Here is a 16,551-nt window from a genome sequence, read left to right on the forward strand (position 1 = left end):
AAAATAAGGATTTTAACTTGTGGCAACGACTTTCATCCGTTAGATCTCTTTCTTATCAAGGGTCACAATTTAGTATTGATAGATTCACATGGATTGGGACTTTTAGAGACGACAACTTAGCGGCAACAAGAGGTATTAGCGACGACGTCTGATAGTGTCACCGCTAAAGCTTCATGTCGCCGCTAAAACTCGAATTTCTAGTAGTGTAACTTAGTTCAGTGACATCATTTGCCGACCATGTGATTGGCATAATAGTAATTTCAATTTTCCTTTTTAATTAATACTTTTTACTCTCTCTTTGACAGAAAAGTGGGCCACACCCAATAACAAATCTTTCATCTTCTTAGTTTCTGTTTGACATGCTTGCATCATCTTTCGTTTCATGGACAAAACCCCCACCATCTACATGGCATTTTGTTCGGGATTGACATGTGACATTATATTAATTTGAAATAATTGTGTTCATTGTGTATTACACACGTTTAGGTCATTGGGTAATATTTATTTATTATTGTGGTTTACGTTCTTGGTCATTGTGTAATATGTATCACCATTGTGTTTTACTTTAGGCCATTTTGTAATATGTAATCACAATTATGTTTTACGTTACATGTCATTATTTAATATGCATTTACAACTGTATTTTACGTTTCAAATTATTGTATAATATGTATTTATCATTGTGTTTTATGTATTTGATATTTTATTGTTTTTTATCATTATATTTACATGCAAAGATAACACAATAGTGTTATTTCAATTACAAATTTCAGCTTTCATCATTTTTGAAAATTTTTTTTTAGAAAAACAGAAAAAGATACACACAATGACGAACATAAAGAGACAATGAAGTGTCAAAAGACACAGTGACGAACAATAGATACATTGATGAGTAGAAAAATACAATGACGAGTAGAAAAACCCAAGCAACTGGAAAGCGTAAGCTTGTTAATTTTTAATATAGTGACAAGGGTACTCATATAAAAAAAACCGCTCAGTTTTATTGTGAACTTTTATAAAAATGTCTTACTGAAAGTTTATGAACAAATTAAAATGATGGAAAACATGTCTTGTATGCGGAGACAGAATGCGAGCTATATTTTTTTATGTATTTCCTCTTTGTTCCTCAGTTGACACGTTACAATCAATTATAGATTACCACATTTTTCATTTCTCATACACTTCTTGTTATAACTTAACCATTACTTTCGTAATTTTACTATACTATTAAAACAATAGACTTTAACTCAACATGGCATATTCCTATTGATGTTTTCTTAAACTTTCCATGTATATCTAACACTTCTTTAATTTTAATGTGAATAAAATAAATCTAAAATAAATTTAAGTAGTATACAATCAATTATATTAAATGATTATCAATTATTAATTTCTATTATTTATTAATTTCCTAAAATAATAATATCAAGATTTTGTTTGGTGTTGGATAAATGGAGGTATAAAGCTTCACAAGTGGCATTACCTATGAATTTGGTAAAATCTTGCATTTTTTTTATTTTCTTTATTAATGTTATTATAACTTTAGCCATATTCATCATATTGCTGTTTGTTCTTTAGTACATTCTCTTCTTTTATTATAAGTAGAATTAATTATCAATCCCACTAAAAAAAGTAAGAATTAGATACTTTGTAGTCATATGATTTCAGTTTCTCGAAAAAAAAATATTATTACTTATTCACTCTGTTGAGTTTGGAGCAATGGTAGGATGTTGATTATAAAGCTAATAATCTAAAGTTCTTTATGTTTAATTTCTTAAAAATTTACAGGCTTGCATAAAATCCTCTTAATAAGTTGCATCCCCAATATTATGGAATTTTCTTTTGATGATTTTGGAATTTTTTATTTCAATTATCAATTATTCAAATGTTGGTCAATTTCATTTGAGTATTTTTTTCGGATATTGAATGGTTAATTGCTTTATTTATAGATATTAACAGAATTTCAAAAGATTGCCAAAATTAGACATTTGTTTTTAATTCTTTGCCGAAATTAGTGTTAAAACATTCAGTTACGTATTATATGCTAAACGCTATCATTTAGAATTTAAATTCATGCCTAAACTATCACTGATCTATATTTGTAAACTTATTCTTATGATTTCAAATCTACATATATATTCCTCTTAATCAGTTTCATCTTAACATATCCTCTTCATTTTTTTTGTAAGCCAATATCAGAATCCAAGGTATTTAATATTTTAAAGAATCGTTGCATTGTGCAGGAAAAATATATATTATTAACAAAGTGGAGGCTGCAAATTATCAAGCTATTCTTGACATAATGTTCAGCTTATATACAGCTAAAATATTTAACAATCTACGTGTGGCGGAGGTTTTTTTTAGCTGTTGATAAATCAATCAAGTCAAACTTTTTTAATATTACATATTATCATTTACTTTTAGCACTTATATCTAGGGGTGTTCAAAACTATCCGAATCCGTATCCGAATTATCCGACTATCCGTAACCGAACTATTGAATCCCGGATATCTGAAAATTCGGATTCGGATAGCAGTTATCCGAATTATCCGGTATTTTAATTTTATTATTTTTTAATATTATTTTATATTATATATAATAATACAAACCTACCTAATACCCTACCTAATAACACAAATGTAACAACAGACGACACAAGCAGGCAGCAGCGACACCTATCTCTCACACTAACCCTCGTCGTCGTCGGTCACACACATCCGTCTCCGTCTATGTCACTTTCACTCACATGGTCACGGAGTCAGCCAGTCATCCGCCTTCGTCTATGTCATCCGTCTCCATCTCCAACCATTCATCCGTCTCCGTCTCGCGGCGACAACAATTTTTTCTTTTTTATTTTCGGATATTCGGATGTCCGAGGTTCGGATATCCGAAATTTCGGATTCGGATTTGGATAGTGATTTTCACTATCCGAAAGGTTCGGATATCCGGTTTTGAACAGCCCTACTTATATCCACTTATTCTTTGTACCTCTTTTTCTGCGGTTAAAGGGGTGTCCTTAAGTTAACTATATGAAAATTATGCAGCGTGACATTACACAGGAAATGCGTGGTATTCTTATCGATTGACTTATAGAGGTTACCTTTTGAACGTACTATGGATTTAGACTTTTTTTTTTATAGAAATATTTAGATGACCATGAAAAAAATGTTCAATCCATTGTTGTTAGCACAAATATTTATTTTGTTTCAACTGCAACTAAATTTATTTGGTAAACTTCCATTTTTACCTTGCGTAATTTTGCATCCCAGTTCTTGCTTTTCCCGCAAATGATGTTTATTTTACATAATTTTCAGGAGATTTATTTTAGAAGCACAAAGTTCTTACAAGGTATATCAATACTAAGATGTTCATTATCTGTACAGCTACATAACTATTTAGCTTAAAATAGAGTTTAACCCAAGGGTAAAAATGTCTTTCTTGTGCAGTCTTCAATTGCTTTGATTCTGCTTGACATATGTTGTAAGCTTCTTCGGTCCTTGCTTCAAGTAATTGTCATATCATTTTAGGATTCTTGCTTCAAGAATAACTTACTAATTGTGACTTTTGAGTTTGATAAGATATTTATGATAATTTATTTTGTATCGTTATGCTCCTATCTCTAAAAAGGATTAACATGAACCTTATTTGTGTTCATGTGCACATCCGTGTCATGCTTTCTTCAAGACCTACAAGAACAATGGAAACACCACTATTAATGGGATCCAAATGATATTTGATTTGATTTGATTAAATTTATAAAATTTGTTGATTTTTTATACTTTTTTAATGCTACTTTCGTTGTAGTAAGTGTTAAGGTCTTTCATTGTCAACTTGATCGCGATGATCAGTTTTACTCCAGCAAAGATCCTAGAAACGATGGCAACGACACGCCTTTAGGGATAACATGCATGTGGCAAAAAAAATTTCTTTGATATAATATACTTATTTTATATTTTTTTTTAGTTTTCTGTTGTTCTATTTGGTATCCTAGATGATTAGTTATATATAAAATATTTTCAACCATCAAATTATGTCTCCGACAAAGATAAATAACTATTTTTAGTTCTGAATTGAACCCGGCATAACCTGTTACTACTATTTTATGCATAAAGTCAATCTTTTGGTTACTATATGTACAAAACATCTTTGGTAAGAAGCAATTTTCTTAATGATGGTTTTGATTTGGGCTTGAAATTGTTATAGTTATTACTGATTTAGAGCAAAATGATTTGAAATTAGAACTTGAGTATAAAGGAATGCATATCTTTTATTGTTGATTTCGTGACTGTTAGTCTATAGGTATACTAATGAATATAATAAGGTTTAAAATAGGTTAGTTTTTTCATTAAAAAAACATTGGAAGTGAGTTTATTTGTTTTTGTATTCTGCTTGCAGATACAACATCTCCATTATCTCTTAACACCATTTGAAGTTTAATAATATAATTAATTATGAATAAAGAAGTTTAATTAATATAATCTACCTATATACTATTAAAGCAACATTTTTTTAACACTTGACACATTCTTATTGCTCCATTGCTAGAGTTGCCATATATATACTAAGTCATATTGGAATTTTGTGGTAATTAAATAATCCAAGACTAAATAGTTATATTTTCTGGACGACCCGTATCTCTCTTTAATAACCCGGATCACTGATTAAAGTTAATCGGATATACCTTTTAAATTTAGAAAAATGTTTGATTATTAATAACAATATTAATTACATAAATTATAGGTTTCACCTTTTCTATTTTTTGTTGCATCTTTATGAAATTATTCTTAAATTAAAAACAGTATTAATAACAATATGTTGTGAAACTAGCCTAATAGCCAAGTAATATGACAAAGAGATGTATGGAGAAAGGGAAAGATATTATTAATAAGGTGTCTCTTACAATAAGATACAATAGAGTATATATAGGAGAGAAAAACTTGTAGAAGAAGCTAGTCTATTTTAGGTGTTAATAACCATAATAATAATATATATTCATAACACTCCCCCTTGGTTATCAACTTAATATGCTTGGAGATGTTGCCTCATTAAAAACCTTTCTAGGAAATCCCAGTGGGACAAAACCATAGCTAAGGGAAAAAGAGTGCAGCGCGTATTGTCTCCCCCTAATTTATATATCCGTTAAAAAAAACTAAATATGGATCTTCTGTGAAAGTTGCCCAAAACTTTTTTTATTCAATCATTTACGTCTTCGTCTTTTGACATTCAAATCCTTAAGTTGAGTAATGTTGTATGAACTTCAGGTGAAAACTTCTATTACTTCATCTGATAGACACTATGATCCTGTTGTGTTTCTCTGCATAATTAAGACTAACCAAACTTGTTTGATGGGTTAGTAAAATATAAACACATATCTTTCATACCTGAAATATATGTTTTAACCCATTCTGATGTTTCCTAGCTGGACACATGCCGATAAAATAAATAAAGAAAATAATAATCATATATAACCAACAGTACGACATAATGCACATATGAATTTAATTATGGTACTTCCGAACCAATAATATTTCATATTCAGATAGAGAATGATATAGATTCATTGTTAGACATCCTTTAACATGCTAAAAGGATTAAATTTGCCCATGGTAAAATGTCTCACCATTTTCTAGATGCACTTTGATGGATTTATAAACATATACTCGAACTATAAGTCGAACAATAATCACATTGTGTCAATGTCTTTCAAAAAGAAACATCTCTTTAAAAGCTCTTAAGTTTCTCTCGGTGATATGTACAATGAAAACATTGTAAACTGTGATTATAATGACCTTTTAAGAGTGACATTTTGATAAAAGTATGACTAATTATATCTAACTTATCTCCCCCTTTATCAAAATATCTCTTGATTTGTGCCAAACTCAATTCGAATAATTGAGTCCATACGTAATATGCATAAATCCATGCATTCACCAATCCATCATAGACTTCTTGTCAACTTGACAAATTATAGATACACATTCACTTTTTCGGGATTTTTGCTACATAAACTTGCTCATTAACACATAATTTTGTGTCACATATCAAAAATCCATTTTTGTACAATTTCTTTGTTTATTGAGATATTGTACTCATCATGTGCATTCTCTTCTATGTGTATGTTTATTGATTCACAATAATTTCATCATTAATATGTATCAAGTAACGTTTCAAGTATCCAACAACCTTAGGAAACTCTTCAGGAGTTCCATTTATGTTCAACATATTCAATAATCGTAACGTTTTCGAACGTTTTCAAATATGACTCTATACACAACAATAATCATTATGTTCTCGAGAACTTACTTTACATTATTTGATAATTCAAATCCTTCATAGATTTTCTTGTAAACTTTCAGTATCAACTTAATAACAATATTTATTAGACGCATATCAATTCTCTCTTTATATTACCAGACTGTTTTGTTATCGGAAAGTCATAGATTTCACCATTGGAGAATGTGTCTCCTCATAATTAATCATGGGTCGTTGCAAAATCCTTATGTCATCGATTTTGCCTTATATCACTTGATGAATTTTTTATAACTCATATACAAGACCCGTTCGTATCTAACACATTTTACAACTTTAGTTGTACGGAGTGCTGGTCCAACACTTTCCACTATTTAGAGAATTAAACTCTGCTATGTTTGCGTCTTTTCGCTTTGGCCAATTATTTTTATAGGCAGATTCAAAATCTTGATCCTCATCGTCATTTCAAGCGCTAATTATATATATAAAAGAATAGTGACGTCGACTTTATTTCGATTCTATATATCTTTGTAGACATGATACAATATAATTTATTGAGAGCTCTTTGTTTTCAGGTACCTAAGGTTCTTCAAGAACCATCATGTCTAATCTCTTTCAAGAGACCTTTTATCGCACCTCGACTTGACCATCTTTATTACTTGCTCCAATTTTCGAGAAAATTATAACTTTGGAACCGATCAATCTATCACGCTACAAGCGTGCATTAGAATTATTATCAATTTGTGTTTGTCCATCCGGGACATTTATTAATTGGTGTCTTAGCTAGAATTATTATCAATTCGTATAGGTGTCTTAGCTAGACACTCTCTTTTGGTCAGTGAATCGTCTGGTAATTCATTCGTTGATCTTTATGCATGAATTATCATTTGAACTTTTAATTCATATATTTTAGTTTGAGGATCAATGATAATTCATTCAAACTAAATTTGTTTTCCAGCTGCTTTAAATCTCCCCTAATGTTGGGAATGTTGATTCACAAAAGTGAAAACTAATGAGTCATAAGCAAATATCTCATTAATGGCTCTAAGTATTTAATCACATATAATATTTAATACCGATATATATTCCCAACTTCCTTTATGTTCTCATCTTTGTGTCTTGTGGTGGAATAATTTCAGTATATAGCACATACGAAATATTAGATGAGAAATATTTGGTTACTGACAAAAAAAACCAATTGCAATGAGGAGAAAGTATCATAACTTGTTGGCTTGATGTGAATTAGTTTAAAGATAGTAAAATCATATGTACTCAAATACAAATATGAACCTTTGCTCTCGTGATGATTGCCTTTGCAACGAATTATAGATGTTGAGTAACCGTCTTTAACAATACAATTTATGTAAGAACATAATCTGTTATGAAGTTCAACACTTATTCCAATAATCATTATTAACTTGGGAATCAAAATTCATTATTATAACCGGATGTAAATATACCAATCTGGAATAATATGTTTGCAATCTTATTAGCTAAGCCATAGATCATGCAAACATGAAGTTGCGATCTTGATAACCATTTAGACGATGCATCGATTTTTAAAACACTAAATAGGATCATGTTACATGTGTATCCATTTCTCATTCCATAACATTTAGGGATTCACACCCTTCTTTAGTTGGTAAATAAATAATTCCCCTTAAGAGCAATATTGCATGTATTATTATGAGGACAAATCTTTTGGTTCTTCAATAAATTTCATATCATTGGCCCGGTGTGGTCTAATCGGTCATGCCATTAGATAATCAAGATCTATAAACTTCAGGTTTATGATCGAGTATGTATTATGCTTCATCAATACAATTACATATATGAGAGAACATCGTGTTATCGTTTCAAACGGTCATGTTATGCCGCTATTATATCTTCGTATTTTGTTCTCTTGTATGATCAATTCATTTACCACTTTTGGTGGTTGTGATCTCGTTATTAACATGAATATAGTTAAATATCCGATGGTCAATCTTACCATTAACATGACCATCAGTACAATATTATCAATGATCACAACGATCAATACATGTCACATTCACTTCAATGAATGGAGTAAAATAAAAAAAACTTTTATATCTCTAACACGTGATATGGAATTATCAAACATGTTATACTCTTTCAATAATATTGCTACTTCAAGATCATAATTGAGGTGCAACATATATAAATTGTCAACTAGTTTTTCCTCATAAATAATCTTCTCATAACATTAATTGAGAAGTAATTGCATGTTTGAGTAATGCAAGATTATTGAGCTAATATGTATATCTTTCAATAATGATATTTAAGGAGTATGACACTCCAACTGTTATATCAAGTATATATTTGTCATCAGAGTGTTTTGTACATAAATAAATAATGAAATACAAGGTACAAATAACCATATTGTCACATTGTACAATACATGATTATATAAGATGTCACCATATAAATGAGTTATAATAAACTTTAAAAACAAGATTTTTTTTATCACGTATAATCAAATATATATAGTTTATATATCAGCATATCATGGTATAAATAATTACAGTTGTACCTTACACATAAATATTTGTTACTCTCTAATGTAAAAAATAAACAAATACTATGTGATCGTTTCCAATAACATCGAACAAATGACTTCCTTCTTTTTTATATATACTGTATATAATTAAGAAGATTTCCGTTCAAAAAATAAAGAGGATTTAAAGAATCCCTATTTTCAACTTATCATGGTTCAGATAAGAAATTATTCAATTTTTAAGAAACAAAATAAGTAAACAATAAATTTTCTTGATAACCATATTGACTAAATCAAATTTATTAAATGATAATATAACATTTTAGTTTTCTAAAGGAATTAAGATAAGAATAATATGCAAATAAAATTTGAAAAGTATTGCAATTCGTATTCACAAAATCCCGTATACGAACCAATGATCTATATTTGAGAATTTGTAATTAGCCAACTGATAAACAGACTTGACTTTGATTATCGAGAGTAATGTCCAAAAATAAAGTTAATGTAAGGAAATTGTTTTTATTGTCTCTTAACTATTTGTAGGTCAATAAAAGGTTTTGATTTCATCAAATAAAATTGGGTATTGATCTCCATATAATCGCTTCTTGGTAATTGTGGGAATTTAATTACCAAATTACCATGTATTCAAACAAACAATAACTAGTCTCTTAGACAAATATTCGTAATTTATATTATTGTCATAGATTGTTAAACGTATAAAATGATATCAAAAAATAAATGCGTAAACACATTATATAATAAAGTACTCATATATAGTCTAATAAAGATATTCATAAACATTGTTTATATTTATCAATTTTTCTATATAATTGCAATCATATGAAATCAGCTTTAAATATTTCTTAATATTAATATGAACAGTAAATATATTTAGCTATTTACTAATAAATACCACAGAAAATATTTTTATATAATAACAGAAAATTCAGATTAAGGTTCATAACATATCGTTCTCACTTCAAAAGGCATTATAGTAACACTAACAGTTAATAGTAATGAACATACATCAACAAAAGATTTAATATTTGTCAAGTAAACACAAATTATTATATGTATTAACAGTAACATTAATAAACTATAATTTAAATGATAGGTTTAATATAAGGAAGGAAGTGATATTGGAACGTAAAGATTTTACATGGAGAGTGTGAGTATTGATAAAAAAAATCTAATATAAAATTGATAAATCAAATTTTAAATCATAAATTCAATTACTAAATAAGTAAGTATATCTTGGTTCAACTCATAATTGTCTAATATGGATCACTTAGAGATAATAATGAACAATAATATGTTAATTAACAATACCGACTAACCTGATGTTGATGTAGTCCATGTTGATATTGTCCATATAAGAAGTTCGCTTAAAAAGACTAAATAAAAATTATAGAGGAAGCGGTTGAAGCCGTTGGCTCGCAAAATTGATATTCCACCACAAGATTGATGTTGTGAATTTAAATAAAAGTATTGATTAGTGATTTTAACGTAAGTTTATATACATATTTGAATATATAGAAATAAAACTTACTTGTAGGATACTAGAATTGAACATACACTATGATTGACATAAATTGTAGAAGCTTCGTGCTGATAACGTGTTGTGAAACTAGCCTAATAGCCAAGTAATATGATAAAGAGATGTATGGAGAAAGGGAGAGATATTATTAATAAGGTGTCTCTTACAATAAGATAAAATAGAGTATATATAGGTAAGAAAAACTTATAAAAGAAGCTAATCTATTTTAGATGTTGATAATCATAATAATAATATATATTCGTAACACAATATTAATTAGATAAATTATAATTTTCAACTTTCATCTATATCTATACTACATTATAACAAAGCATTGCACACACCCTTTCACCTTCCACCTTTCTCTCTCATGAGACGCCGCAATCTTTATTACCCTCGTATCGGCCGATGACTTTATCCCTTCAATCCTTCAGTTACCTATTATCATCCGGCGATATTAATTGCTCATTCAATTGTCTCGTTTTAACACCCTTTATCTTTCAATCATAATTGTCTGATCAGTTTCAATTGAACTCCCTACAAAGCATCGTTCCAATCATCTGTCACAGTTCAAACGACGTTCTCTCTATCTGGTGACCACCCACCGGATTATACAGTTGATTCATGTTCGACCTATAATCAAAACTACATGCCTGCCCACTTCCTCAACTCCTCCAATTGGTCCAGGTTTGTGATCCCATGACATGTCCTAATAACAATATTCTTGATTCCAGATTGATTTAAGGAGCCCAATATCATGGAAATCATGCTGCCAAAGGTTAAAATGCCACATCCTGATATGGTGGTAAGTGCGGGTATTATTATTATTATTATTATTATCATCATCATCATCATCTAATTGACTTCTTATCTTTGAATTTGGATTCCAGATTGAGGCAAGAATTTTGAAGGTTTTGTTGGCTAGCTTTTCTTGATTTGTTCATGGCTGACTTTGCCCAAATTTTTAATAAGTTTATTTATGGTTGGACAGATGAACCAATTACCAAGCTTGTCTGAGTTTATGGCTTGTAATCTTGATGCTAACAAGGTTTCAAAGAAGTTCATTTAATGTGTTTCTCAGTTACTTAGGTAAGCAGTCATGATATAATGGAATGATATTGGTTTTAAACAAACGATTAACTTGTTTAGAACTCTGGTTTTAGGTTACTGATGCTATTGACATGTTGGTTTGTATGTCACATAGAGGTGCTTGTGGATGTGAGACCAACTCTGAAAACTATGCTGGAGCTTGTTACTCGAAGGATGCGTTTGAAACAACAAAGGATGTGATCAGTCTTAAAACACAAAACGAAGAGTGTTACTCCGACTGTGACTAGATATACAAGAACACTTCGTTATTTAGTGATGGTGAACTCGTTATGATTTTTTTATATTTGCATAAATTTGCCTCTGATTTGATTGTTGCATCAAACTACATTAAAATTGTTTTATGTGTCAATCTACTGAATTTGAGACCTAGGTACCAAAACCAAACCTTTTTTCCCTTTCGAAATCATGTATGTACTGCAATATTATTACTCTTTTAGTCATTCAAATTCAATTGATGTGATCATATCATTTGAAATTGGTTACTTGGGTTATGCTTATGACTAGAATGCATTCAATTGCTAGGAAGAGCATTTACGGTACCATATGGCACCCACATGGTTTGCTTAGGATTTCGTCATTTCGTTTATGTTTCTTTTTATTTTTAATTGTTTAATAAAATCGTCAAAACTGCACAAAAAAATAGTTTTGGTCAAAACTGTTGTGACTTTTCTATCAAAGCATTTTAGTAGGGACACTTTCGTCAAATTTCTCAAAGCAATATGGTCAAAACTGTTGTCAAATTTGTTTTTGCTGTTATAAGGGCTTCATAACCTTTTGTAATCTACTGCAGGTGTGTGTAGAAATCGTGTTTTACAATTAGGATTGAAGATTTGTGTGTAGAAATCGTGTTCATACAAGTGAAAATGAGGTTTTGACTGAAGATTTGTGTCGTATTTATGGTTGTCTGTAGACGTTCCACCACCCGTGCTCACCTACCTGTTTTGGGTTCCGGCTCGAAATCAAGGGCAAGAGGAGGAGTATGATAACATCTCCGATAGGGTGCTGACTTTGGCTTCCTCAGATTATCACCATTGAAGTTTGTAATCCTCCATGAAACAGGTAAAACACCAACTAAGCATGAGTTGTAACTTATGTTTTTGTATTGTTCAATATTGTGTTATTGATGTTTAATCAAAACAATCGATCTTAAGCCTCAAAATACGTTTGTTTATTAAATGAGTCTGAGCTTGAACTTTACTTGTGGAGTTTGAGCTGGCTCGTGACTTTAAGGTCCATAAATTAATTAATATATAATAAACGAGCTTAGCTCAAACTTGACTTATGAAGTTCGAGTTGGGTTGCAAGCCTAAACAAGCCAAATTAAATATATATTTTGTAATATATAATATTATATATAAAACTATATTAAAATAACTAAATGAGCCAAGCTCGAGCTTTCATAATCTATATGAGCCAAAATCAAGCTACAGGAACTCGGGTTCGGACCAGCTTGTTTGAATTGAGTTGGTCAGTTGGAAAACGTAGAAGGAAATTCAGATAATAAATATGATTATATTTAGCTACTCAGACCACCCGTAGTGGTGGCTTTGCCACCTGCGTTATGGCTTAAAACGCGGGGGGTACACCGCCCCCTGCGTTATGTTGATTTCAATTTTGCAAGCGTTGTATATAAAACGCTGAGAATGGCACCAAATCCAAAGTTGACCGTTGCAAAATTGACCGTTGGAAAATTAAAAAAAAAAAATTATTTCCTATATATTAAACCATTTCATCCCCAATCAAACCTCATTAAATTTAAAAAAATTCTCTTTCAACTCTGTAAAAATTCCTTTACACCAAATTCATTATATATGGATCCTCCATCTATATATAAACAGTTTTTCGGGCCCGACCAACAAGCCGAGGACGTGGAGGAGGAACGGGCGGTTACGAGTGCGATTATGCTCGCGACACAGTATATGAGTTTCGTTACGGGTGCGATTAGCTCTCCACCCCCCGTTTCAACAAGAGCATATATCGAACGAGATCGTGCCGAAGCCAACAACCGGTTGATGGCGGATTACTTCTACGACACGCCGAGATACAAGAACCCGAAGACCTTTAGGCGTCGTTTTCGGATGTATAAAAATTTATTTATGCGCATCACCAATGATTTGGAGCGTGAGTTTGATTACTTTAAGCAAAAGCCTGACGCTCGAGGGACGCTAGGATTCACGGCTATTCAGAAGGTTACGTTAGCCGTGCGCGTGCTCGCCTACGGAAACACGACCGACATCAACGACGAGTATTTAAAGATGGCCGAAAAAACAACTCGGGACACCTTGGAGTATTTTTGTTAAGGTACGTTTTGTTTTTTTTAGATAGTTTATCACTTGTTTACTGTGATCATTTATTTTATAAAAATTTTGTAAAATATAGGAATATTTAAACTATATGGACCACATTATCTAAGAGAGCCCAACGTTAACGATCTACAACGTCTTTACGAGGCACATACAAGGGTACATGGTTTCCCCGGCATGATAGGAAGTGTAGATTGCATGCATTGGGAATGGGCTAATTGTCCAACTGCATAGCGAGGTCAATTCACACGAGGTGACCAAAAGGGACCAACGGTCAGCCTTCAAGCGATCGCTTCATACGACCTTTGGATTTGGTCGGCATTCTTTGGTGTTCCCTGTTCCAACAATGACATAACCGTCTTAGAGCAGTCTCCTGTGATGGGGAGTTACATATCTGGGACCGTTCCCGTCGCTTCGTTTTAGGCTAACGATAACTTCTACGATCATGGGTACTATCTGGGTGATGGAATATATCCAGAGTTCGCGATAATTGTTAAAACATTCAGAGACCCGATGGATGAAAAAAGACAGTATTTTAAGAAAGTGCAAGAGTCTGCGAGAAAGGATATCGAGAGGTGTTTTGGTGTTCTTCAACAACGATGGCATTATGTTAAAAATCCTTGTCGTCTGTGGTCTTTAGAAAGAATGAGATGTGCTATGTATGCGTGTATCATAATGCATAACATGATCATCGAGGACGAGGGAAGAGCAATATGTCCAACTTTCATACCGGACCCGGATCCACCACGGACTCCGGCAAGTATGGAGCAACGACTCGAAAACTTGGATTCTGTGCGGTCAAGAGAGATACATAACGCACTAAAGGAGGATTTGGTCCAACATCTTTGGATGTATCGGCCTCTGCCTGGTGAAAACGATGATCAAAACGAGGGCAACAATGAAGACGATGATGAAGACAACGACGACGATGAAAACGACGATGAGGACGATGAGGAGGACGAGGACGACTACGAAGAGGTCGAGGACGACGACGACAACGACGAATAGTTTTTTTTTATTTTCTTGTAATATTTATTTAATAAAATATTATTGTTATTTGATTATTCTTAATAAAAATTAAAAAAAAAAAAACAAAAAGTGTAAAAGTGACTGGGCGCCACGTGGCGCATAACCCCTGGATGTGAAGAGTTATGATTACAGCCTGTTTTTGTACAAAACCATAACTCTGACTGGGCGCCACATGGCGCATAACCCCTGGTAGTGAAGCTTTATGACTACACATGGTTTCAGTGATTCAAATTATTTGTTTGATGCTGAGTTTTTTCTGTTTGAAATTCCCCTTGATGGTGGTTGTGCATGCAGTATCTTGAAATGGAACTTGGAAGAGAGAATTTGAAGACAATGAAAAAGATAAAGGCTACTCTGACCAAACTGAGATTTTTTTGCAGGGTTGACTTTTTAGTCACAATTTACCAAACTGTCATCTGAATTATGTGCAATTTGACTGCTTTTCAGGTACTGAACTTATGCAACACATAGACGCATTGATAACATGTTTTGATTATTAAGGGTTTTTTTTTTTCTTTTTTTTAAAAAACTGTCTGAAGATTCAAGTTTATGAAAGTTTTAGATTAGAAAAAATAGACGCGTTTGAGGTCCATTTTCCAGAATTTTATAAAATATTCAAGCTAAAATAAATGACAGAATCATAACAGGCCATTTTTTAAGTAAACAATTCAATCTGGTATGTGTGGTCAAACGGAAGGTGGTCAAACGTGTCGAGCCGATAAAATGAGTCAAACATGTTCTAAAATCCATAAAAGTGTAAGTGAAAAAGGTAGATCATTGCTATTGTCATATATTGTTGTTTTATGATCGTATTTTACAAATTAATTGCTTGTGAAATTAACACATTCAAAGTACAAAAGTATCAATATGACGACCCAACTTTACCCGAGCCGTCTTTACCGCAGTAAAATTTTAAAAGTTAACAGGGATAGTTTTGTTTGAAATCGTCTCGTTAGCAATTATCTACTTACATGCTAGAAATTGACATGTTAAACGCAACACCTTGGACCTGTTAAAAAAGTTCGACCAACTTGTTTTCAAGTAAATGTACGTATTTTGTTGGAAAATGACCCGTTAACTAATATGTATTTACTTCTTTTTCGGAGTGAACATAAGTTCTCTACAATACCAACTAATATTCACATTTTTCTTAATAAAAAAAACGTTATATATGCTAAAAAATCCGACAATTAATGTGATTTTAACCCCTCTTTCTAAGGTTCCGAATTTGTACTCTTTTTAATTGATTTTTGAAAAGAAAAAACTAATTCTAGACTTAGTGAGCTTACGATTTGTAGAGTGTTAACATGGGATAATAGTATAAAGATCTTTCTTTCCATATACTATTGATCATATTAGACTGTCGTTTATGAACTTGCTAGGAACTTTCGTTAAAGGGAAGCAGAATGCTTAGGGTTGTATATGTTGAATATAAATTCAAAAAATAAATCAATATTAAAGGTAAACCGCAATATATATCTCAAACGGTCATATCGCCCGATTTGCTTTCATTTGCGTGGTTTAGTCAATTGTTTATTAACACCTCTTCTAAATGCTGTCATTTTTGTGGTGCATATATGTGTGGGGGTAATAATGCTTCCAATTACTTTTACTATAAATAAACTTTGTGGTATTATCTAAGTTAACAGTTCATAAATATATATTTGTATATCAAATATATATAACTTATTCGGTTCTTGAATTTTGTTTGACTGATAAGTTGGTCCTATGAATATGACAAGTAACACATGTGTAATCGCTAACATCCTTATACGACCCCGCCGCGAAGCGTGGGCTCTATACGGAAA

At 31.6% G+C, this 16,551-nt stretch overlaps 1 long non-coding RNA gene across 3 annotated transcripts; it reads left to right on the top strand.

Moving 5' to 3' along the window:
* The first annotated feature begins 10,666 nt into the window (after positions 1-10,666).
* On the top strand, positions 10,667-15,236 carry LOC143620907 (uncharacterized). Of its 3 annotated transcripts, none has more exons than XR_013151418.1 (4): positions 10,667-10,988; positions 11,036-11,390; positions 11,506-11,669; positions 15,038-15,236. It is a non-coding gene; the product is annotated as an uncharacterized LOC143620907 (long non-coding RNA). The 3 variants fall into 3 exon arrangements; XR_013151419.1 differs by lacking the exon at positions 15,038-15,236 and having other exon boundaries at positions 11,036-11,106; positions 11,293-11,390; positions 11,506-12,182; XR_013151417.1 differs by lacking the exon at positions 15,038-15,236 and having other exon boundaries at positions 11,506-12,182.
* Positions 15,237-16,551: the final 1,315 nt, after the last annotated feature.

This window comes from Bidens hawaiensis, unplaced genomic scaffold, assembly GCF_021521415.1.
Source record: "Bidens hawaiensis isolate Kalapana, Puna unplaced genomic scaffold, B.hawaiensis_p1.1 tig00002735_1, whole genome shotgun sequence".
NCBI lineage: Eukaryota > Viridiplantae > Streptophyta > Magnoliopsida > Asterales > Asteraceae > Bidens > Bidens hawaiensis.